This window comes from Corvus moneduloides, chromosome 2 (genome assembly GCF_009650955.1).
Source record: "Corvus moneduloides isolate bCorMon1 chromosome 2, bCorMon1.pri, whole genome shotgun sequence".
NCBI classification, from domain to species: Eukaryota; Metazoa; Chordata; class Aves; order Passeriformes; family Corvidae; genus Corvus; species Corvus moneduloides.
The window spans coordinates 114535173-114561154 of NC_045477.1; the positions used below are offsets into that span (position 1 = coordinate 114535173).

A 25982-nucleotide genomic window follows, 5' to 3' on the forward strand; every position below is an offset into this window, starting at 1 on the left:
CCGCGCGCGGGTGGAGTGACACGAGCTGCAGTGCTGGCAGCGGAGTGAGGCGCGGCGGGAGCCTGCCCGGCCCTGCGCAGAGCGTGGTGGAGTGAGCCCCGTGAAAGGAGCGGCACGTGGCCGGCAGCGTCCGGCAGGGGAGCAGAGCTGCATCCAGCTGAAACATGCGCTGGAGCAGGGCACGGGGGAGTTGTCGCTCGGGGGCCTGGCCGAGACGTGGGCGTGGCCCCAGGCAGCAGCAGCACAGCTGAGAGCAGAGGCGGTGGTGCACGGGGAGCTGAGCGGCGCAGCCTGGCCCAGCCCACACAGCCCCGAATGCGATCCCGGGAAGAGCGCGCAGGCACGAGCAGCCCCGATGGCCCCAGCAGCCCTGGCAGTTCCAACATGGGAGTGAGCGAAAACTAAAGAGAAAGCAAAAATGCAGTGAGACAGAAAACAGCAGCCACTCGGAAAAAGGAAAAAATCATCGTAGCTAAGGTTTTAGGAATAGTAAAATGGTATAATGTTAAAGAAAATTACGGTTTTATCACAAGATGTGACAACCAGCAAGACATATTCGTTCATAGAACTGCTATTAAAAAGAATAACCCCAAAAAATACACCCCAAGCTTAGGAGATGGAGAAGTAGTAGAGTTCAAAATTGTGCAAGGTAGAAAAGGGTTACAAGCAGCAGAAGTCACTGGGCCTGATGGTGTTTTTGTGAAAGGCAGTATATATGCTAAAAATTGTAGTCGCATTAGACAATATCCGCATTATAAACAGTCCCTACAGTCTCCCTTTCCTAATCCCACCTTTCCCTTTTACCCTATATCCTATTACCCCCAGTGTATTCCCAATCTGTTTTTTCACCCATGGTTTCCCTCATAAAACCATGCCTTTGCCAATTGTTTCCCCAAAAATCCCTTTCCAATGCCAAGTGGGGGATGAAGAGGGGGAGGGAAGAATTTAATTATTTTTGTTTAGCGTTCCAACAGGTACAAATGGAAGAAACCCTCTCCTGCCTCGGTTTCCCCACAAAGCATGCTCAGAGAGTCCTGTCTCCCTCCTGTCAGCCTTAAGATGTTCCAGAGAATCTGTTTGGGTGTTTAAAGACTCAGGAGGGTGGCTTGTTTTGTTTTGAAACTGTTCTTGTTATGTTTATCCAGTTGTTTTCAATGTTAAATTCTAAATCTCTTTTTGTTAAAAATAAACGGGTGAAATGTTGGGGCCCTCCCCCCTGCCACGTAGCCCTGGGAGAGGGGCCCTGAGGGCACAGACACGGGGTTTCCCTGCCCCTGGTCAGCCTCGTTCCCCGTGGGTTGTTTTGTGTTCCCCCGCACGGGCAAGGACCCTCGGGTCCCGTGATTGCAGCAGTTCCTCAGCAGAGCCCCGGCCATGTGGCTGGAGAAATAAACATCTCTGAAACATCTACCAAGAATCGGTCCATAGATATCCTTTTCCATGGGCCTCATTGTCTGATACACATGTTGCAGTATCCCCACTGTAACAATTGCACATTGTGCTATTTATAAATAATTCAAAATAAAATGAAAGCCACAGCAAACACAGCTGTAGCTTATTGCCATCACCCACCTGCTGGTGAATCTAGCGTTGAGCTGTAGCAGTTGCTTCTCAGCTTCAAACAAAAGAAAGAAAAAGTCTATTATTATTGTTATTATTGTCACTACTGAACTCTTACCTGGATACCTGCAACTTGCAAAGCCTGGTTCTTGACATAATTTTATTAAGTGTCACACCAGAATTTGTTTCACTGCCAGTCAGGACATTCATCTACACTGTGACTCAAACCTTCCTGGCATTGCATATCCTTCAGAGGCAGCCTAAGGTAGGCAGAAGTGCTGTGGACTGTGCACACAGTTACTTTAGTAGAAAATGTTAGGGATGAAAATTCTTTAAATTCAACATGAATAGGGTATTCTTGTGTTTATGTGTCCTTGTATTTGCCACTCTCTGAGAAACAAGCTTGTGATGATATATCTGACCTTACTCTCTGCCTGTCCCAATCAATACAAATGCCTTGCGCCCACTAATTAAACACAATACTCCCACCATTACCCCACTCATTTGTTCTTGAAATACTCCTGATAATACAAATGTTTTTTCTTCACATTTCTGATCTGTGTGGGTTTTCAGCTAAATATCCAGGTGATTTTGTTCCCTGCCTTACCAAACTCCTTTTCTGACTGTATCCTGACTATCTGTATGATATCCTTGTAAACCCTCCTTAGGATGTATGATGACTTCCTTTGCTCTGGAGCTAGTCATTATAAAGAGAACATCCTTTGGTCTTATGGGACTTCCTAACTACATGTGCAGAATACAAAAAAAATCAACTTATCAGCACAAAATAAAATGTTGTAAAATAGTATCTTGTCCAAAAGTAGGCATTATTAAGGGATAAATTAACTATCAATGCAACTTTGACACCTGTTGTAAAGGCATAGGAAATTTTAATGGCCAGGTCTGCTGTGTTGGTTGACAAAGATGTCACTTGTCTGTACATCAAATTCTCACTCCACTACCAGAAGCCTAAACCACATCTAATCTATAAGCCTTTTCTGATGGCCTCTCTAGTTCTTCCTCCTGCAACCTCCTTTTCCTCAAACACAAGGGTTAGGTTAATTATTTACATTGGCTACTTGATTTTAATTGGCTGCATACACAGAGTTACAAAGCAAAGGTTAAATGAAAGCGTGCTTTTCCCAAGTTCAGCTGTTAGAGAAGGAAAATGGAAGCAGAAAGGCTCTGCCATGCTGTAGGGAGAGTTGTTCTGGAAACAGTCATGGAATGGGTATAAAGATGAACAAAGGTTAGTGTTAAAAATAAAATATTACAGGGAACAGCTTTAAAGAGCTCTGGAAGGAATTTGGTTTTCCCTTGGTTTTGTCCAAGAAATTAAGAGACTAAGGGGAGGTGAGCTGCAATAAATCACACAAAGTGGTTTCCTATCTGAATGGGAGTGAAGTCTGCCAACTGGTGGCAAAAGTTCACTTTTTACTCTGCTTATGGAACATATCTTGCTAATAGACCAAACAGAATAAATGGACTCTTTATACAAATGAGAAGTGTTTGGAAGGGATGGGAAGGAGGAGTGCCAGGCAAGAGGAGAGAAGTGAATTGAAGCCTTACATGTTTTTGAAATCTTCTCTATTTATAATCACGTCCAATTTAACTGAAATACTTGGCAAAAATGCGTACAATTTTTAAAGAAAAACTGCATCTTTGTGAGAAGTGTTTTCCCTGAGAAATCCTAGGACTATTACTCATATGTCTCTTAAAAGACAAAAACTTGCATTACTGTGCTAGTAGACCTTGCCAGCATTATGAAATCAAAGCTCACTTTGAACAGTAAAATGTAGGTTACAGAATGTACAGTAGGGCTCCCTGGTTTAGATCTATAGCTCCAAACTATGGAGTAAGTCTCAATTATTTGACAAATCTCTGGAAGATATCTTCTTCCCTCAGCATGAGAGGAGGAGTGTTTGCTTAATGTGTCAGGGTCCTGACTCCAGGTTTTTTATTTCTCTCTCCTACGAGCAATAATTGTCTCAACAATCCCTGATTTCCCCCAACACCTCACATTAATATACTCAAAGCCAGTAAAAGTCCCTTCCAACTGTGCATGATTAAAAGAAGAAAAAGCAGGATGTTGAAGTGAAAGAACTAAATTGGTTAAATCACTTATATTGCTAAAAGAGTAGCCAAGAAATTATTTTTTTATACTGACATTAGATACCTTTTCTGATTTCAGGATACTTTTTTTAATGTGAAGTGATAATATTTTACTACAATCATTCTGAATTATTAAGTGAGTGCATTGGAAATATTATGAATGACTGAGTTTTGAACCATTTCCACACAACTTACTGCTTGGCATTGGAAATGCATGTTTTATTTCAAAGGAAATTTCAAAGAGAATATTCCCTTCCAAAGGAATTGGAAAGGAGAGAACTTAGGAGGGTTCCCTAGAGATGGGGAGTGGGGGAAAGCTCTGTACAACAGAATTTTCCTAGTGATCATTAATGGGACCAGGACTGCTGCATCATGTTTATCATGATGGCTGCTTGGGGAATAGGAAGGTGGAGGGGGAGCTACAGGGGTTCCAAGCAGGGCAGTGCAAAACATGCATGTGAATTCTTCCAGAAGTAGTCAAATGGCTGTTTTACTACAACTCTGTGTGCAGCATCATGATACTGAGACAGAGTAAGAGGAATGAAGAGAGACAGAGGAAAAGGAAGGCAGTTTCAGTTCCCACGAATTGCCAGGTGGTAACTTTACCAGAGAATCTGGTGGTCTTAATGTTCCGTTTTAAAAACAGAACTCAGTGTTGCTGTGTTTGGGATTTTTTTAGGAAATGTTCCTCACTTTGCAGACTTTCAACAAATCACAGAGTATTCCTGTAGCAAAAAGGGCCATGCGGTTTGTGCGCTGTGTTCATCCCTGTGGTTGTAAAGTGGAAGATTCATGCTGTGCTACCATTTCTTGTGCCCAAACTTTATTAGTGCCCTCATCATATAAACAAGATATCAGAATGTTCATGGCACACACATCACAGAGCAGCACCATTAATGCAGCACCACAAGCCCTTTGCACTGTGTGATTCACTCTGGGAATTCTGATGATCTGAACTGTCAGGTGTGAACCACTCCTACGTTGTTAAGAGTGGAAGATTGCATAATTGAAGAGTAATTATTCCCTAGTATGCAATAAGGCTGTGAGTCAAATATTTAAAAGTTTTTCTTTGCCTTTGAAACTGAAGTGCTCTTTCAAATCAAGGAATTTGTAATCCTAAATCATTTTGGATCTTGGGAAAATGTATGCATGGAAATAATATACTACTTCAGCCATGAAACTTTTTAACATACACTCCTCCTAAACAAAAAAGCAAAAAACTTTTTTTTTAACTTATGTTTCTGTTATTGCCATTCACAATAATATCAGCAATGTTCCTTCTACAGTTCTGAAAATGATCTTCAGTATTCAGTTCCTGCTTCTACTTTTCTCGCTCTCTTCTGATGGAAATGAACATCCTGATGCTTCATTTTCATGACAAAGGCCATAGCAGAAAATAATACAGACCAAGTCTTCTCCTGACATTGACTGAGGTAAGTAAGGAGATTAGGATGAAAATAACACATTCCTCACTCACATTTTAGCACCATTATCAACAGGAATCCACAGATACCAGTTACAGAGGTGATATTGCTATGCATCATGTTCAGCATTTCAAGTGTTCATGAGTTATATTTTAAGGGTGTTTTTCATACCCTGCAGAACTGGATGACATGTATTTCAGGCATCATCAAGAGTTCTTCTGCAGAGAACAATGAAATATGATTACATTTGTCATAACTGGAATATACCTTACCACCAAATGACAAATTAAAAGAAAAGGTTCCTCATTCTTTTTTCCTTCTGTAGAATTATGTGAAACTGCCATTTTTACTGCAAAAATTGCTGTAGCGATCCCGTGTGCAAACCAGTTGTAACAGGTTCAAGTTCAGCAAATTCATTTTCAAGGTTGTGCTGCTGCTTTTAAAGCACAATGACTTCTGTGAGGGCAGAGAGAAAGCATAGGAGCTTTTCTCCATTGCATTAATTATTTTTATTCAACACTTTTAGGAAAGAAGCAAAAGTTTCAGTACCAAGTTGAGCTTATTTGTTGATTATTTTTCTCCTCACCATTCTCATCTGTTTACGTTCACAGTTAATGATATAGATTGTGGCGTTTTCATCATTCTACAAACTAAGAATGATTTTGAGTCCATGACTTCATTTAGTGTTTGTCACTAAATTTTTATGCACATGTAGAAACTGAAATGCATTTCCAAATAGGAAAATAACTGTATACTGATAAGGTATATAGTATATTAATTTTCATTAGAGATCATTTAAGGAATCTCTCAGAAGCAACAGAATTCTTTCAGTTCAGATTCTTTTTGGGTATTCTAGCTCTTTATCTTTTCTCGTAACTTCTCCATGTCCCACATTTGGAATTTGTTGGCAGGAAAAGGAAGATTTTCCAAGGAGGACACTAATCAGTGACAGACATTTTGAAATTATATGTAAAGAAACCAAGTTTCTCTTTAAGCAGGGAAGACTGATCAAGTGAAGCAGAAGTGTTGTTGCCAAAACGGATATCAGCAGCTGTCAGGCAGGAAAGAAAAACCTTGTAGCTGAGGCAACAGAGTAAATGGATGACTGCCCAGAAACAACAGAAGGACCTGGCAGTGGAGCAAATGCTGCAAACATCTGCCTGGTATCTGTGATACATCAAGGCTCTGCAGTGTTTTCATCAGTTCCTTTTGTCTCCTGAGTACTGATCTTATGCTCTGTCACTCTGTGCCCACAAGGATGCTTTCGTGTTTTGTGTGCGGCAGCCTAATTGTCTTCACTTTGCTTTGCTCAGAAGGCACCACAAAGGCTTCTTCCTATGTTCCTTGTTCCTTATGACTGGAAAATATTTGAGAAAAAGGAGTCCTTCTCTATGAGGCAAGAGGCCAATTAATGTCCCGAGAGGAACTGTATGTTCTTGTGCACTTGCTGCAGCCCGTTAGTGTTGGTACTGCTCATCCCTTTCAAGACTCCAGACTATCAAGTGAGTCTGAAACTCACACAGCATTTGACCTGCAGAGGAGCCAGTGACACTGAGAAAAACTGCATCAGTAACTTGAAAAAGAAGGCAAAATTCACATTCATCATAATGGCTGCCTTTCAGCAGAAATCAAGGTGCTATTCTCAACCTTCCCTGTGTGAATTATCTTCTCTCATTACACTAGAAATCTGCTAAAGCAATGCTCCAAGCATCTATTTAATGTAGTTTACAAAGCTGAGCACAAGTCTTTTGATATTTCTAAACACGAACACACAAGGTCAATCCACCTTCTTCAGCTGGTATTAGGATAAAGCCATTTCCAGAAACACTGAAATATACTGGCAGGTATTAGCAGTTCTCCAATTTGCTTTTTGCTTTCTTTTTGTCTTCTGAAAGAAATGTCGAGCAGTGGTCCTTTTTGATGGAACAAATATGTCTTCAGAGTCCATGTAGTATGAGAAATTCTTTCAGAGGGCTTTTCCATTCATACAAATTATTACTAATTTCTAAACTTCAGAGAAATAAGTATTCAGTGTGTTCTGTTAAATCTGGATCTTCTCTTACCCTCATGTTGCAATTCTTCATTCAGTGACTCATGCACCCTCACATACTAAACTCAGTTAACAGAGTTAAGAAACTGCTAAACTTTAAGACCCAATATTAGCATTACAGAATGCAACAAAAAATAATTTATTTACCTAAACTAGGTGCAGGCTTTCTTTTTGATGTGTACAGCAGTGTCCTTTCTGCTAAGCAGCTAAGCTCCTTATAATCATCCGGATCAGCACCTGTTTGTGCACATAATGGCATTCTTCTTGAGCACTGGTTTTATGTACAAACTAAGATTTGTGGAAGGGAAGATGCTGCAAATCTGTTCCTTGTCCTCACAGAGAACAAGGATACGGCCAGAGCATGTTTTCAGATTCCAGATCTGGGAATCACTTCTAGGAGCCATAAAGCAAAAGTAGCATCAGTACTGAACCTATAATTCATATCAAAAGACCAACGTGTAACATCTGTTGCCCAAAATGGATCCATAATTCTTTAGCATCTTGTGTAGAATATAAGCAGTCAGGCTGAGTGAGCCAAGATCAAAAGGGTGGAGTACACTGTAGACTAATAGTAGAACAATATTCTCTGTAAAATTTTCCTTCAAAGTAAAAAAGTAGGCACTTGTACTTGAAGTCTTGGGAGTATGAGGAGGAAGGGATGAAATTTTTTTGTATGCAGGTGGTCCTAGGAACTGCAGAATTTCTAGTTGGAGGAAATACTTAATGTTATGTTCTGTGAAAGAAAAATACAATAAATATTTTGCAGTAAAAGAAGTGGAAGGAAATTAATTATTTCTAGAGAATAATTGTGCTGCTACTGAAGTTAGCATGTATTGGAATGTAGATACCAGAATGCAGAATATAGGGGTTTGAACAAGAACATATGGTCCTGGGCCACCAATCTGTTACACATATATCCCAAACCAATGTGTGTGAAGCTCTTATTCAGGTAAAGCCTGTGCTCTTTAACACTGCACATTAAATTAATGTGCTCTTGGATGGATCCAGGTTTGTACTAAAATAACTGTTCTTCTTTGGACAAATACATTGTCACACATGTCAGACTCAGGCATCAAACTGGATCTTTTTGTCTCATCTCTCTAGCAGCCTTTAAGTTCCATCAAATTGTCTCGTCTGTATTTTTTGTAGATCTAACAGAAACCAAGCTAGCAAACCTTAGAAAAAGTCAGTGTTTGCAGTGGCCTTGCTGGCCAGGACCAAGAAACAAGATTCAGCTCTCACATAAGGTGTTTGTTCAATGAAACATGAAACTTTTATTTTACTTCCAGAAAATGGATCAAACTTTTTTTTTCTTTTTTTTTTAATCTCAAACTGTTTTTGCACGAGTGGGGAGGTCTGTGAATTGAATAACCTTGGTGAAAGTACTCTTCAATACTAGAGATTTTTCCTAATCACTCTTACAGAAAAAAAAAACCTTCACACAGACTCTTGAGGAATCCTGGAACATGCAAGGACATTTTACTGGGTGTTTTTGCTTCCTTCCACTCATAGTCTTGAACTTCTAAAAATATGTGGAAGAATATAATGAAGAGACTTAATTCCCTAGTCAGGCACTTATGTGTTTGAGCACTTGATGATATCACTGAAGAAGCCTCATTTGCTCAAGTTCCTTATTCTCATTTCAATTCACAGGCTGAATAAGGTATAATTTTTACATGTAAACATGCATTTTTTATCTTTCTCGGTCTTCTGCTCATTTGGGACCATTGAGATTTTCAAATTCTGAAGAATTCACCAGACTAGCAAAAAGATTGATTCTGATTTACAGGTTGTATTTACTGCTGTGTTTTTAAATATTGAATAAGCAAAGTTTGGGGTTGTGCAACTTGATTGTTGTTGTCAAATAAATCATAATAATTTATAGAAACACTTCTTTTCCAGTCAGCTTCGTGGTGTCCTATACCTGTAAGTCAGATAGAAAACAAACAGCAGGCTTCCTTGTGTAGGGCAGTGTGGCAAATTTGGCAATTAGGCAGAGAAACCCTGCTGGTTGGAAGGGGCATGTTCACATGTGGAGCTTTATTTCTGCCATTTTCCTGCCTTGAACCAGATCAGACTAAGGGAGAAGGTGAAGAAGGAAATAAATTATCACCCTGACCACTGTTTCCCCAGACCTTCCACTAGACCAGGGTACTCAAAAGCCTAGACCAGGTTGCTTCTCCATACAGATGGGCAATTTTTTCCCATTCAAATTTTATTTCCCCCCTTGTATCCTTTTCCCCTCACAAGCAGCAGGATCTTCTCATAAATCAGTGAAATGCTGGTTCCACAGCACCGCAAGGTGGCCACTTGACCTGAGGGGTCACAGTGACTGCAAGGCCTGTTTTCTATTCCAGAGCAGAGGGAACAGAGGTCAAATAATGGCCAGTAGTGGATTTCTAGAGAAGAAATAAAATAAATAAAACATGGTTGTGGCAATCCTTCCTCTATCAGACTCCTTATTTTGAGCAATCTGCCATTCAGTGGACAGCCTGGACTTCTCACTGGACTAAGATGGAATAGTTCCTTCAAAAATCAGTGCAAGTTTGTGCTCACACATATACTATGCCCAACACCAGTCACTGTTTCAAAACAATATCCATTTATGCTCATCCTTATGCCCAACAGCCATAAATTATACAAAAAGTTTGCAGATTTCAAACTGCTTTTAGGCAATCTGTGTGTTTGCATTTGGTAGGTGGAATCAAGGTGGAAACTCATACACCAAATTGCAATGTACAGTTTCCAGCTGTAGAAACCCTCCTGTGTAAAGCAATATGAGATGAGGGGAAAGACTTAGTCTGGTATCATATATCTGACCAGGGTCGACAGCGAACAGGGGAATAAAGCAAATCATTTTCCTGAAAAATGAACAGAAATCTGCCCTTTTTATTTCTTTTCTTCTTATTACAATAATCTGATGACAGTAGTAGATATCTGATACAATTCATTACAGGACAGTAACACAACTATAGGTGCAGGAAGTGTAGAACTGAGTCTTCTGTGCTTGGCCTGCACTGAGACTTTGTGATTGACTTGTATTTGACAAAAACACTCAGCTACATTCTGACTGCCCTTTAAGAAGCAATCAAATTAGGGACAGGACATAAGGGAAAGTCCTTCCCTGCATGTCCAGAAGAAGAACACTCTGCTGTCTGACAAATCTAGTGGCTGACATGCCGGGGGGAATTTGTGCTTCTGCTGCTCTGAGAGACTGGAACGCAGAAAGGGAGACGTCTGGGCCATGGCTGAGCTCCTGCTGCCACTACGAAACTGACAGCTTCAACCTCATAAAGATCAAAACCACGGCACGTGCACCAATGAACTTACAGTGTTCCTTTTGGATAAAGGAAAATCTTTTCATTATCATTAAAATAAGAAGACCCTGGAATGCTCATGTTAGTCCAATTCATATCATAACCACTTGAGCACAAACACTTTGAAATCACTGCATGTTGGTATTAAATTCACATGAGCTCTAATATTAGTTGGGGTTTTTTCTCTTTGTTTAACAGAATGAAGAACAAATAACCTGGAAGCTTTCTGGGGAGAATCCTGTAAATATATACTGTATTTCTCCTTTGTTATATTTTAAGAAAATATCTTGATTTCAACTGCTAGGAGATTCAAAAGTTTTATCTCTCAGTTGGCCCAAACCACCAAAATCAAACACATCTAATTTTTAAGATGCATTATGAAGTCATTGGGCTTCTCTTTCAGAAAGTAAAAAATTTATGGGGACAAATCACATATTCCACCTTCTTAAGGCTTTCACAGGATGCCATAAACTGTTTGAGGGAGGTGATTCTCCCCATCTACTCTGCCCTTGTGAGACCCCACCTGGAGTTCTGCACCCAGCTCTGGGGCCCCCTGATACAAGAAAGGTGTGGACCTTTTGGAATGAGTCCATAGGAGGCCTCGAAGATGATCAGAGGACTGGAGTGACTTCCATGCTAGGACAGGCTGAAAGGGTTGGGGTTGTTCAGCCTGGAGAAGAGGAGACTCTGGGGAGATCTTAAAGCAGCATTCCAGTACTGAAAGGGGCCTTACAAGAAAGTTGGAGTGGGACTTTTGACAAGGGCATGTAGTGGTTAGATAAGAGGGAATTGCTTTAAACTGAAAGGGAGTTGGTTTAGGTCAGATATAAGGAAGAAATTCTTCACTTGTGAGGGTGTGGAGGCACTGGAAAAGGTTGTCCAGAGAAGCTGTGGCTGCATCATCCCTGGAAGTGTTCAAGGCTGGGATGGATGGGCCTTTGAGCAACCTGGTCTAGTGGGAGGTGTCCACAACATGTCCATGACAGGGGCTGTCGGAACTAGATGATCTTTAAGATCCCTTTCAAAAAAAACCTCGTTTAATAATTTTATGAGTTATGAATTAATCAGGCAGAAAGTATCCATGAGTTTGTTGTGCTTTAGATGTTTCTCATAATTATTCCTTTCTGTGTCTTTAATTTCAATAAGTAATAGTCATATAAAAAGGTTTGGAAATATGTAGTGGGTTTTTTTGTTTCATTCAGTCACTGAAGTTTTGGGTTTTTCCTTTTTCTTTTACCCCTGAGAGTGCCTTACATGTTTGAGCACTGTTCCCTGTGGTAGTTCTGTAACTACCTCCTGTCTAGACAGAAATATCAATATATTCTGGCCATAAAGGCCAGGAAAGAACAGTAGAAAGCAGGAGACAAAGAGTTCCGGGATTTGAGGAGGTCTCTCAGCAAATGTTCATACCAATATTTATTGTGTTTATCCAGATAAAAAATCCTCCCAAGTATGTTTTAGAAAGGATATAGTGCTTACATAAATTTCTACTTTCACTGGCTTCCATGATATTGTCTTTGCATTTTAGATATTTTTTTCCTTGAAAAAACTGGTCAACTTTAAACTCAGGATTTATGTAATTCAAGGGAGGATGCAAATACAAACAACTAAAGAAAAATGAACACTAGTATGTACAAAACATTTATATGTACAAAGTAATAGAACAATCAAAGCTCAGTGCAAAAAACATCACTAGGCTACTTCCCCCAGGAGAACAGTTTGTAGACTGAAAATAGAGCTCTAGTGCAACTGTATGGTGCAGATGTTCTTCATTGATGTCTCACAATAAATGTGTTGTCTATACTTTCTTTTCATTCAACTCTGGACCACATTAATGAAACAGACATTTTGAAAAAAAATCCCTATCATAACTACAAAATGTTAATCTTAGGAAATTTATTGAATCTCAAGGATATTCTATTTCTGTTTGTTCTATTTTTACTTTTATTATATTGTATCTCTTGAATTTAAAATAATTTTATTTTGGAAACTTTATTCATGAGAAAACAATAAAAAATAATTTGGATGAAAATTCAGCAACAATTCCTGAAGCAATTTAATTGTCTCTGATGTTCACACAATATATGAAAATGTTCTTCAAGAGAATAGTAATTACTGACATAAATATGTATTGGCAGTCACATTTATCTGTGTTTATATGTGCATTCTTTTGGTTTGTAGTTCCTATGTAAACAAATGCATATGAACATTAGTTCTATTAAGTACTTTGAGGTAGAAATACTTCCAATGAAAACTTTAGAGGAAATAGAAATTTTGGAAATGCAGAAAGTCCACAGATTATAAGATTTTTTTTTTTTTTTTTGCTATTAATCTTTTCCTTCCTGAGAAAGCCAATCAAATTTTTGCAGAATTTACATGCCTAGAATTCCAATTTTCAAAATGCTGACAAACAATTGACATAGTACTGAAAGATGGTGAATAGATATCTCTGTGTTCTAGCACAGGTACTCATACTTAAATTAATTTTTTGCATCCCAATAATACTATACTCTTTCATACAGAAAGAGAAAACAAGTTTCTGCTCTCTTTGTTTCCTTGTTGAAGAACTCACTTAAAGTCTTTGAGGAAGGCATTTGAAAACAAAAATAAAAATGTGTAAGGACTTAAGGTTTGGCTCTGAGTAGAAGAATGGGTCATAATTGACTCTCCCCATATAATTCCAATGGGTTGGTTCAATCCATTCTTTTGAAAAGATCATCTTTCCTGCCCCTTCAGGTTTACTTTTGCTTTTAAAACTGCAGTCTTGGGTTTTTCCTGAAATATTTTCCTTTATTCCTCCCTCACAATCCCTGCTCTCAGTAGATAGTTTTAAGTGCTGTGACATCTTGCACCACCTGAAAGTTCACAGCAGCCTCTTAAGACAGCTTAGCTTTGTGGGAATATTTATAGAGCTGTCTGTGCACTGAAACCCTGCCATGAACAAAACAAGATCTAATCTTTTGGGGATCTACACAGCCCAGTCAAATGCCAGCATTGACACTGGGTGTGATTAAACTGGCTGCTGTGTCTTTATAAACTGATTATACAGCCGTGCAGGCTGCTCTGATGGATACAGGTGGCATTAATGCTAACACTGAGCCTCAGAACAGTCTCTTTTATCCTCTGAGGTTAGGTTTGCTCTGCCACTGATGTCAAAGGGAGAGCTGACACTACCACAGATCCTCAAACTACATGAACATATCGCTACTAATTTAATCCCCCATTGTATTGATGCCTGTTGAAGTCACCTGACATTCTGTGATACATCCTCAACCAGACTCTTTCTGCAACAATGGCAGTCATGGCAAGACTATTCAGGAAAATGAAGTCAATGTATATTTTGAACCTGATAACTTTGACATTTATATTGATGTTTGATGGCAGGTGGAAAATGGCTTCCTAAAAATAAAAAGAGTGAAGAATGTCAAGGATTAGTCTAGGTTTTTATTAGGATTAAATGGTTTCTGATACTAGTTACATAAAACTTCTCTTCATTGCATTTTCTAAAGAAGAAAAAATTAATCTATTAGAGGAAAACATTTGAGGGGGAAAACTAGGAGAAGTGAGAACTATTTTATGTTCAGGTCACAGGAGCAGGGTCTGGTTTGCCTTATTTTTCTGACTTGTACAGCCTGTAAGCTCCTGGACACATCATTTCATTTCGCCTGTTCTCCATAAAATGTGTCCCTTTCCTACAGGTTTTTCTGCGCCTCTTCATTTCTCCTCTCTGCCTTGCCTGGCTGACCATTTCCTGGAGTTCCAACTTGGATTCAGCCTGTGGTTTGAGAAACCCAGAGACTTCACGTGCAAGCTCTCCACAACAAATTGGTGACTTTTATTCAGTCAGTAACACCTGGGGGAATCAATAGCAGAGAAATCACTGGGCCATATACAGCGGCGCCATGAATCCTATGTACTCTGTAGGCTGCTGGGTCTGGCCTAGCACATTTAAATGTAACCCTTTTGTTTACTAAAACTCTCCTGCTACAAAAAACCCATGGTATTAGTGATACTTAGTGTGACTTGTCATACGGTGTTTACACATAGTATAAATATATATCAACTTATCAAATGTGCAGAGAACATATACATATATAAGAACATAAATATGTATGTTCTTATATGAACTTATATATATTAACTTATCAAATGTGCAGAGAATGTGCAATTACTCTGATCAAAGTGTCTAATTTTATGAAAGTTTTGGCAGATGTTAAGACTACTCTTGAAATAGGACATGGTAAGCTTGAAATGGAATTTTAGGTCATTCTGCTAGTTCTGATGCAAAATTATGAAAATTAGTTTTTGGGTTTTTACTGTTAAATTTTAATTACGGTCTCACTGTAACAGGTCTCTTAGCTACTTTTGAATTACTGCTCTTGAAAGTTATAAAATAACTTATACAGTTTCAAAACTGCTTATATTAGCAGAGAGATTTCCAATTTAAAAAGTGAAGGAGTACAGAAAATGAATTAGTTCTTGAGGCTTTTAAATTTCAGGCAACTTTTGTAACCAGGAATGAAAAGTTTTGTAAAATGTTTATGTTCTGTCATTTTCCCTTAAGTGAAAAAAAAATAGTATACATCTTCCTCCCTGCTTATCTTCAGCTATTTGGTAACCATAACTACATCCCAGCATTGGCTAATTAACAGAAACAAATGCATCTATATACATCTGGTTTATATGCCTACTATTTTTTTTATCTTTGAATAATTCTTCAGGAATTCCCTTATTTCTTACTGAAAAGAACTTACTTAAAACTAACAAAAAGGAAGCAATTTCCCAGCTTACAATTTTTGGCCTCATCATGGATACTTGTTCAGCTCAGGCCAAGGACCATTTCTGAGAACTCATTTTGTCCCATGAAGACAAGTAATGAATTCAGGGATCTTCCTGGCATGTCTGTAACAATAGGGCCTAAACACTGACCCAAACAGAGAACAGATACCTCTCCTTGCCACCATGGATTACATCCTTTCTAATGTATCTCTGCATCACAAATGGTTAAGTTTAGGCCTTGAGGGGTCATCAGGTCCAACCCACACATTTAAGGACCACCTAGATATTACCAGTCACCAAGACATCACAAAACCAAGTACAGCATGATCTCTTACATAAAGGCTTTCTCTGTTCCATGTGAGAAGTCAATTCAGTTCTCAAGTCAATACTGACATGAAATATTCTTGACATTTTTACATGAGCAGATAAGGTCTTAAAGGGATTTAAGTTTTTAAAAATGCAACAAATCTGAGTCCTTAGTCGTAGCAGTCTCATTTAGAGCAGGTTCCCAAGGATGAGTAAAAGTGTGTGCTAGAAACTTGTGGCATTTGATCTAAGGCATCAAGGTTTTAATTTCTACATGCTCATAACTCATGAAAACTGAGCTCACACATGCTCTTGAGAATTGAGCCCCCCATTTTGCATTTCTTTTTTAACACACCCTTCATATTAAACCAACATAAACTGGGGTTTGAGATTCTCCAGTTTCAAGGCAGCAAGAAACCTTCAAAATGGTCTCTGATTTCTAATTCTTGTTCAACACCCTGTAAAGGGGTTTTTGATGCAGGTGTCCAACTGTTCTGAAGAACATCCAAGTAGACTTTATGTGAGGAATTTAATTCTGAAGTTTGTATTTAGACAAATGAAGGAAGTCACCTGTTAATTTAGTTGCATGCTGCTCTAACTGGCATCAACAGGAAACCAAGTCAGGCTGCCCTCTTCCATCTTCATGTACTCTCCAATGACAGCACCACTTTGTATTCTGCTCAGCTTCTCCTTGTCTTTACTTCAACTCCCCACTCCATAAGACTCCTGTCTGTAGAATGTCTCCCTTTCTAGTTCTTCTTCCTGTGCTGCTCTAAACACATCTGTCTCTTTCACACTCCAGACTCAGCTCCTTTTTGATGTACCTGTCAGCCAAGAAAAGTAATCACAGCCCATGGGGATAGAGTGTATGAGAAAACATGCTATCAATTAAGATAAGGATCTGTGTCAGGAAGGAAAAGTTGATAAGAAGTCTTGTCTAAACAGCTGAGGGTGAAAATGACAGAAGATGTCTGAAATGGTTGAGAGATGTATTGGATAATGCTAAAATAAGAAAATCAAGGCTGGTTAAAATAAGAGGAAGGAGATGTGCATTGGGGGTTGTTTGGGGTGTTCACAAACAGATAACCATTAGAGTCAGCACTGCTACTGTGACAACGCTGAATTAGGAGGTTAAAAATTTATCTTTGCATTATACAATATTTAATCTCTAAGAAGGAAAATGGAGAAGAGGCAGGGGTTAATATTTGTTTGCTCTGTCCCCACATGTTCAAATTCCATCAACCAGCCAATATATCATCCCAACCACAATCCAAATTTACATCAACAATAGATAACAGCAATGGACAATTTCTTTGCTGTTTTTTAAAAGTTTTTTTAAATTTTTGAGTCACTCAGGTTCTTAACTTACAGTACTATCATTAAATGCCTATTGATTAATCAGAGGGATTGCTGCACAGCAGCTGCTATTTTTATGCCTTTATAGTAATTTTCTCAAGAATGAGTGTGTCTGGGTTTATTTTTGATGTTATATTAACAATCAATACAACAAACAATTTGTTGTTATGCTAACAATCAGGAATCTGGGTTCCTGATTGTTAGTATAACAACATGATGATTAGTACAACATTTACATTAGTTCATTTATTTGAGATAATTTAACAACCTTGTCTTTATTCAGATCCTCAAGTCCATCATTAAGATCTGAATATTAGCAACATATTTTCTTCAGAAAGTATTCAAACTATGTCGTTAACATTTGTAGGAGTTCAAGAAGCCTTCATATTGACAGCCTGTACTCTAGATAAAAATCCAAGTTAGGAACATAACATTAAGCACAAAAAAATCAAATAAATTCTAAATATATGAGCTAAGAAATTTAAAATTTCATGTTAAAGTGATACCTTTTATTCACAGAGAGAGAGAAAACAACAGAAGTTAAATTTGCAAGCAGCTGTATGTTGAGTAAACCATGTACACTACAAAGAACATTATGCTAAGGAATAGAGTTTATTAATTAATTCAGTCTTCAGTATTTTGATTTAGAATATGCTCATTTATTTTATATCACCAACTGTACTGACCAATGGAAATTCACAAGGTTCTTTCTCTGTAATCTAGAGAACCTCTAACATTTTTATTTAATTATGGTTTTATTTTACTTCTCCTAGTAGTACTAGCAATATTTTCATCCCTGCCAGACAAAGCAATCACCTCTATTTGAGATCATAGCACCAACTGTACTTCTCAAGTAGGCACTTGTAAATACTTAGAGTTTTCCTTTCTTGACTGTTCTTTTTTGTCAGGCAGTTAACTTGATGGCATCCTGAAAAGATCTTAGGATTGGAAAGTAAAGGAAGGGTTTCCACAGGACTCCTTAACATGAACGTTGTTTTCTTTTGACTTTTGCTGTGTCTGGCAGGGCATAGCAAAGTCTCTGTGTACAATACCAGAGCACTTTGGATGAAGCAAGATTCTAAATTTGCAGAAACAAAATATATATGTTTTTAAAAAAAACACATGCTCAGGAGTGTGCAGTGGCAAGCATATCTATAACTGTTCCCAGCTGTCATGACCCTCAGTAATTGACAGAGTTTCTGCAAGTTTTTTCATTAAGAAATCTCTTGATTGGCACTTCAAAAATTAAAATAATGTCAAATTGACAAAATTCATTCCAAAAATCAATAGAGATGTTTTACATACTCCTTGGATAATACCAAGGAGTATGTCATTTAAAGCCTTTGTTTCCACCTCCCCTAAGTGTTGGTACTTCTCTGTGTCCTCAGAGAAATTCCAGCTATGAACAATTTTTTCTCTTTGCTACTCTGCCACTCAAGTTAAAAGCTGATCTGTGTTTTCTAAAAATAACTGGTAAGTGGTAATAAAACTGTGTCTAATATAGCTGCCATTCCACCACAAGTTTGTGAGCTTACTGTTATTTTTACATGAAAGCCCAGCTGAGTCAGAAAGACACCAGTAATGAGGGGAAGATTCTTTTTTTTGCAACAAGATCAGTGATAAAGCTTTCTGTTGAACACATAATGATGTTCCTCATTAAACTCCTTCTATTACTGCATCACATTTTGGAAAATGGGTTTTAAATAAATGTGTAGTATTTTTTTTTAGCTGTTGGAATCATTCCAGAAATAGGGAGTTGTGGGAGAATAAGGAACTGAAGGGAGTAAAGATTACTGGATTATTGTAAATAGAGAGCAGGCATTTTCAGATAGCTTTGAATCAAAAATCTATGCCTCGATATAACCAAGATTCTTCACTAGCTGTATGAGCAGTTATTATTCCAAGATTAGCAGTGATTTTGGATGTAGATTAAGGCATCATCTGAATCACGTCTGGTTTTGCAAATCTTTGCCTGAAACCCTGAAACCCTGTGTTTGTGCGGCACAATCATAATTGAGTGCAACTTCCTCAAAAATCTGTTGATATTTTCCTTTGCATGCACTTGGCATCATTGCCACCTTTTCCACAACTTCATAGCAGAAAATATGGCAACAGTTGCTTGATTTCCTAGTGCAACTCTTCAGTAATTCTTAGAGTACCATTAGGGATCACTGTGGTGTTTTTTACTTTCAGTGCCTTCCTTAGCCCAAATCGTACCTGAGCACTGCTGACACAAATAGGTGTCCATGACTAAGTACAGTGTGAGGGAAGGACACAGTCAATGCTTTGACTCAGAGAGAAACAGGGATATACAGACTGCTTCATGGAACTGAAGCACAAACACGTTTGTAATGATTAGGGGAAATGGAAATTTCAGGGAGGAATGATACAGCAATGAAAAATAATGGAAGCATCAATGAGAATTAATAATGCTCACCTATAAAAAATGCCTTTAAAAAGAAACACAGCACTATCCTCTCATTTTTACTTTCACTGTGACCTTCTGATAATTCCCAAATCTGGATTGAGGTTTACTGCTTGCTAACATTATGATGTTTTTTATACTTTGCTCCTATATATTATATAGTTTTTTCTGTACTTATTGGTTATATTCAGCATTTGTTTTCTCTGGAAATACATTACACAGATTATAACAGAATTAAACCATCTACTGAAGGTTTATTTGAAGAATATAATTCTTCATCTTTGTGGTCATTAGCAATTACTCAATTTTTAATTGAGCATAATTAATATTTTTGGTATTTTCAAAATGCAAAACCTCCAAAATAAATTAAGAATAACCTCTCTCTTACATTAATGTTAAAGTAATGAAGGAAAATGTTTGTTAATGTATAGTATGATATTATGATCTGTTATTTTGCTTGGAAAGTCCTAGTTTTTTGCTCTACCAGTATTAAAATTTCCTGTTAAGATGGAAAATAGGCTTATGAAATATATCCAAAACCTAGTGTTTTTACCCTTATTGAACCAGAGTGTATGTTAATATAACATTACTTGCATCACACAGAACTTCTCAGCCACAGCTCTAAACGTAAGAAGAGTGAAAGGTGGTTTCCATAAAGGCATTTAACAAGCCTCTGGCAGCACTTAGAGGAGAACTCAAGTCTGCTGAAACACATCCCATACCACCCTGGCTGACTAGGAATCTTGCTTTTGTGTAGACAAATTAAACTTAAGGGGCATTTATACACTAAAAACAAATTGCAATATCCTTACATGATGAAAGTGATTCTTCTTTGTCAAAGAAGAAAAGGGCTTTTCTTAGTCCACACAACAAAATTCTGAAGTGGAAGCTAGGCAATGTATTTTAAAGTTATGGGAATCATCCTAAAAGACTACAGACTGCTAAGATACGCTCCATAATATCAAGATATATCCCTACACACCTCACCATAACATCCTCTGTTCATGCGTTTAAAGGGAATGAGTCTATTAACGAAATTCCCTCTTGCCTTTACCTTAAAATCCCTCTTAGAATTAAGCAGTCACTGACTCAGTGCTTGCATTTGAGCTTTTAAGTCAAGTCATAGGTCTCACTGGTGTATTAAAACCCCAGCTTTGCCATTTTACTTGCTGTTTCTTGCATATGTTTTCATTTCACTAACTCTTGACACAACGAGTCCTGTCTCTCCTATCTCTGATTTTTAATACAGAAGGATTTTTTACCATAACTCTCAAGATCATTGATTCAAATCACATATAAATTTGCAGTCTTGTACGAAGGCAGTGTTGTCACTTTCCCTGGTCCTAAAAGACTATATAAAACAAAAGTAAGACAACAATTAAACTAAACCCCACTACAGCCTGACGACCATATGTAAGGGCAATGTGCTTTAGCTACCTGGCTGTGTTCTGCTTGTATGTAGGATTCCACACCACTGTGGGAATATCTGCGCTTCATTCTGAGAACTTCAAGAAGGTCTCTTGACCAAAGTTGCTGGGACCTGCTCTTTGGAACAAGAGGCAGAATCTCCCACACTCAAGTTTACTTTGAAAATAGCTCTTTGTAAGTGATAGGCACATAGCAAACCATTTGATCTCTTTCAAGGGTAAGAAAGACAGCAAAAACCAAGTGTTATTTTAATAATGCTTGTAAGACCTAACACAGATGAAAGCCTTACAGTGCTAAGCTCTGATCTGTTACTGAAATGTGTGACAAGTTTTCATATCACCATTCTCTAGAGGAAGAAATAAAACATCAAGTCTACAAGCAGGGCCCAACCTCAAAATTCCTGCTTCTAGGACCCAATGTTTAGCCACAAAAATTTCTCCTAATCACACTCTTTTAAAGGATGGAGTACTGTTTTCCTGATGAATATGTATCTGTAAAAAATACTTTTTTTATATCACAAATAGGATCTGTTTGGGAGAGCTGTGCCCTCTCACAGCGAATTAAGTCACATGGGGTTACTCTGGACTTCCCAACCCAATCCATGCTAAAGCACAAATGTAATCTGAATTCCTTCCACACAAGCACTATTATTAACTGCAATTCTCAGTTCACCAAGTATAAACTCTTATATCCCCATGTAGTCCCCAAATTTTACCTGTGCAATAAAATAGTCTGACAAATAGCAAGAATTAGTTACCTTAACTACAGATTTGGTTCCAGTATTGATAAAAAGTGTTAATTTTTCATGAGTCTCAGCACAGGTAGTAAGAGTTTTCAAAATATTCATCACCTGAAAAACTCCATGTGCTTTAGTCCTGTGATTACAAAGAACAAACGAAACCTCTCACAGGGGAAAGAAATTATCATTTTCTTCTAGATTTTTTGAAAACTCATAAAAGGCCAAAAGTCCATCAAGTGCAGTAAAGCAGACATCAACAGACGGACCAACAGTACCCACAATTACAAAATATTTTTCTCTGAGGAACTTCAATAATTTTTGAAAATACTTCTGGAAATTTACGTAGCTGAAGTTTCTTTTTGCTAAATGTAGATATTTTATTCCAGCAACTTTGAACTGTAAAATTGTTAAGTGGTATTCTGTATGGAAAAAATCAATCATAATACAATTCTATACTTTATACTGTATTCTGTGTTCTAGCTTGCAGTGAGTTACAGACAAATCTTGTCTGTAAGTAATTTTCAGAAAAAAATACACTTTTACTTCTAAAAGTGAATTTCTACAGTAAGTGTTATCTCTAGACCTCCATTTTCTGCCTAGCTCATATCCCATTTAGGAGTCTTAATAAAAAACACCCACTGTTCTCTCTCAAATATGCTTTCATTGTCTTAGATAATATTCTATCAAATAGATGTACATCATGACTTATTCGGTAACTTGTTTGGCAGATTTAGATCTACTGCTGAAAGGTGAAATTAGTCAATTAGAGCAAAGGAGACTAATTAGCATTTGCAAAAAAATTTATTAAATGGTTTTAAGGTCTCAGCTTGCCAACAACTAACACTCCTTACTTTTCCAAAGCAACCACTTTGTGCATTCATGTTCCCTGCCACCATGCTGCTTCCAATGGAAGCAAAGGACACAACCTGAAAATGTCTACAGATGGAATTCTTATTTGAATTCATACCAGTGCAGCCCACATTTAGACCGTTGTTTCAGAACTGAGCACAGAATTCAGAAGAGGATCTGGAGGAACTGAATTTTCATGTGAATTCTTCCTTTCCAGAGGAAAAATAATGTTTTAAAACATTTCATTGTCACTGAGATCTATACTGAGTAGATAAAAAAAAAAAAAAAACAACCCAAACCAAACCAACCCAAACCAAACAAACCCAAACCAAACCAAACAAACCCAAACAAAACCCACCACCCTTTAACTTCCAACAATTGAGAATTAAAAAATTATTTAATAATTCACTTCAAAAATAGAGGCAAAAAGATTGACATCACAATGAGAATCTGGAGTAGGAGCTGGGAATAGAACTTCAATTGTTTTTACTGACTGCGACTTTATAGATGGTTCTTGCTTCCTCCTAAAATGTCAACATATTAATTATGGAAGAGATACATCTTGGGAGTATTTATAAAGATTACTGGACATAAATTCTATTTCATGAGACTGGTGTTCATAACTGCATTTCCTCAAAATTAAAAGATATTTTGAAAATTAATTTACTACTCAAGTAAAATCTCTGAAGGAGATGTGTTACTGAGAAGTTGCTGAGAAGTTGATCCAGAGACTTGATTGATTCATACGTAGAGAAATGAGGGAAACAACAACAGAGCAAAAGAAACCGAGAAATTCTGCTACCCTTAAAAAGGGGAAAAAAAAAAAAAAAGAAAAGAAAAGAGCACATCTACAGGAGCACAGTTTTAAAAGAAAAACTGAAAAGCTAATCTGAAAAGCTAACAAAAGGGCAGTTTCTTTAATGAGTGTTCTGAAAGCAGCAAATGGTACATACATTGCCTTACAAACTCTTGCTGTTCTTGCTGAGGAAAATTCTTTCAGCAGAGAACCATGGAGTGGAAAAGCTTTGTACTGTTTTCAGCTTCCCAACTTGGTTACTCATTTTGTTGTCTGTCATACTAATCTACAGAACTGTACCAAGGACTCTTCACTTCCCCCTCACGAGAGACATTTCAGTGCCAGAGAGCTCTTTGGCTCTAGAAGTGTTTCCATTCCACAGAAGTTGCCAGTGTTGCTAATTGAACTGTCACTGCTCCTGCTGTTCAGATTATTTTATCCTGACCCTAAAAGCAGTGGGACAGGTTCTCCTTGTGCAATTTAACTACAAAGAACTGCTCTGCAAACCAACAGAAAGAAGATAATGAAGAACTGAAAGAAATTTACTAATATTGGATAAAACTTGTTTAAATAAAACACCAAAAAGCATTCAATGTTTTAACTGAATAGTTCAGACTCTATTCAATTTAGTGTATTTGTGTTTGGCCTGTTTTATACAAAGAATGGAACAAAACCTGCAGTTTTTCCTGGAGTATTTGAAATAGTTTGTTTCTAAGTGAATAATAAGTGCTGCAGCTTCTCCTTAAAGAACCACACAAGTTGTTCTGCCAAGCCAGCCTTGCTCCCTTTTTCTATGCTGTCAAACATTGCATTCACACATCCCATGAAAAAGATGAGACCTCCCTTTTAAAACTGTTCTCTTCTAAGTTCCAGCTTCAAGCCAAGCAGCTCTCTGGCAGAATGGCATTTTAAAGTTCCTGTCCAGTAATTTCACACAACTATCCAACCAGGCCCTGGGGATTTGAACTAAGATTGCGTCCCCAGTCAAGAGGGGACAGACATAGTAGCATGGGACATAAAGTCACATCAGGGTTCAAGGCTGGATTTTATAAGAGATTTTTAGGAGCTGTTGGATGGGGTATCAAGCCTTTCCCATTGTAACTAGAACAGGCATCCCAAAATATGTTAAACACATAAACATTTTTCAGTTCCACTACTGGAAGTGTCCTGACTACCATCATGAAGAATCACCTTAAAATATCAGAGGAAAGAGTTTTTCTGGCAGTGTGCTTACTGTAATTTGTTGGGTTTTATTTGAATAAGAGATCTAGGAAGATGGCTCCTGGCTGAAATATTTTCTTGGAATATCAGACATGACATGATGGTATATGTAATTATCTCTTATTTCCCTTAAGTATTTATAGAACTGTACAAGCCAAGCTGGTGCATATCTATTAATATCCATACCTATCTATTTATCTTTTTATCTATTCACACCCACCTATTTTATCATAAAGTAACTAAATAGATCACTTACCTAAGGATATCCTATAAGGCTACCTAAGAGACTGAGTTGTGAATCCAGGACAAATGCTGAACTCAACTGAACTGAATAATAACAGAAAGAAATGCTGAACAGAATGCTGAAACAGCAGCTGAAACTGAATACTCATGAGGCTGGGGTGGTGTATGGGAAAGAGGCCCCTGTTTGGGGAGTTGTCACCATGCAGAGAGAGTTACTGAAAGAGAATCTCTGCCCTCTGTTCTTCGTGTGGAAAAGTTTAGACAGAGACACTCAGGGAAAACACCATACTTACAAACTTAGGTCCAGTTTAGAGGAGGGAATCATTTGCTACTTGCTGAGTAAAAGGTCCCCTTATAAGAGCTGGGCTAATCTGACAGCGTTTCTTTTCCCTAGGGAATAGAGGCAAGACAAAATCTTATCAAACCTGGCCTTTCTTAGCCCAGTAACAACAAAAGGCATGATTCCAAAAACACTGCCTTCTGGGTTTCTTGCCAGCCTTTATTCAGTGTTTAGCCCTACCTATCTACAAAGTTCCTTTGCCTTCCCTTTACAAAGCATACCTAACCAAAAATAAGTAATTTAAAGTACTTAAAATGTGATTTTCCTGGACCTAGTTATCTTAGGAGTGGCTGGCACTTTGCCAGCAGTGACCACCATGCCTGACTTTCTGACAGGTGAAATGAAAAAAAGAAATGGTGCTCACGGAAGCAAAACCTCCCAACAGTGGATGTCTATGGGAAGGTGACCAGAAAGAATCTGTGTGGTCATCCAGTGTGACCTCTTGAATATTGCAGAATATTAAAGACCTGAACATAATCCAGAATAGGACATTCACCCAATTCCTCCATGTTTTCCACTGTTTCACTATAGCAAGTGGTAGTGTTAAAGAATGATTCAGCCTCATTCCTGTGAATTAAAACTGCAGGAAAAATGCAGCACTGAAGAAAACTACTAAAGAAATCTAACTGCTTGAGCTGAAGCATGAAAAAAATGTGTGTAAAATGATCACCTTAAATAAAACGGGAGAGAGCAAAAATATTCCGAATTAATTTGACAGCAATACAATCAGCATATTAATACAACATCACCAGTTCTTTCATCCACCCATCACTGAACAAATATTAAAAGTATCAACTTAGGGTCTTTAGTACAATGGTAATCTTTATTCTGACAAAAAAAAAGAAGTCTCTGAGAACCCTTCACTTCTTCAAATTTACTAAGGACAGTTTTCACTTGTGGTTCCTAAATGCACCTTCTCTACCTAGAAGAGTCCTTATGCTTGAGCATTTAGTACAAGTGTTAGCTAGATACCCGTGGAAAGTCATTAAAAGCTTCAAAAGGAAAATTTTCAGAGTAACATTTTAAAATAATTTCTT

At 37.9% G+C, this 25982-nt stretch overlaps 1 long non-coding RNA gene across 1 annotated transcript; it reads right to left on the reverse strand.

The window, feature by feature from the left end:
• Positions 1 to 207: 207 nt before the first annotated feature.
• On the reverse strand, positions 208 to 24685 carry LOC116440289. Its single transcript, XR_004238530.1, has 3 exons — positions 24619 to 24685; positions 1573 to 1615; positions 208 to 401 (listed from the first exon to the last, which is right to left on the reverse strand). It is a non-coding gene; the product is annotated as an uncharacterized LOC116440289 (long non-coding RNA).
• Between the last annotated feature and the right edge of the window lie 1297 nt (positions 24686 to 25982).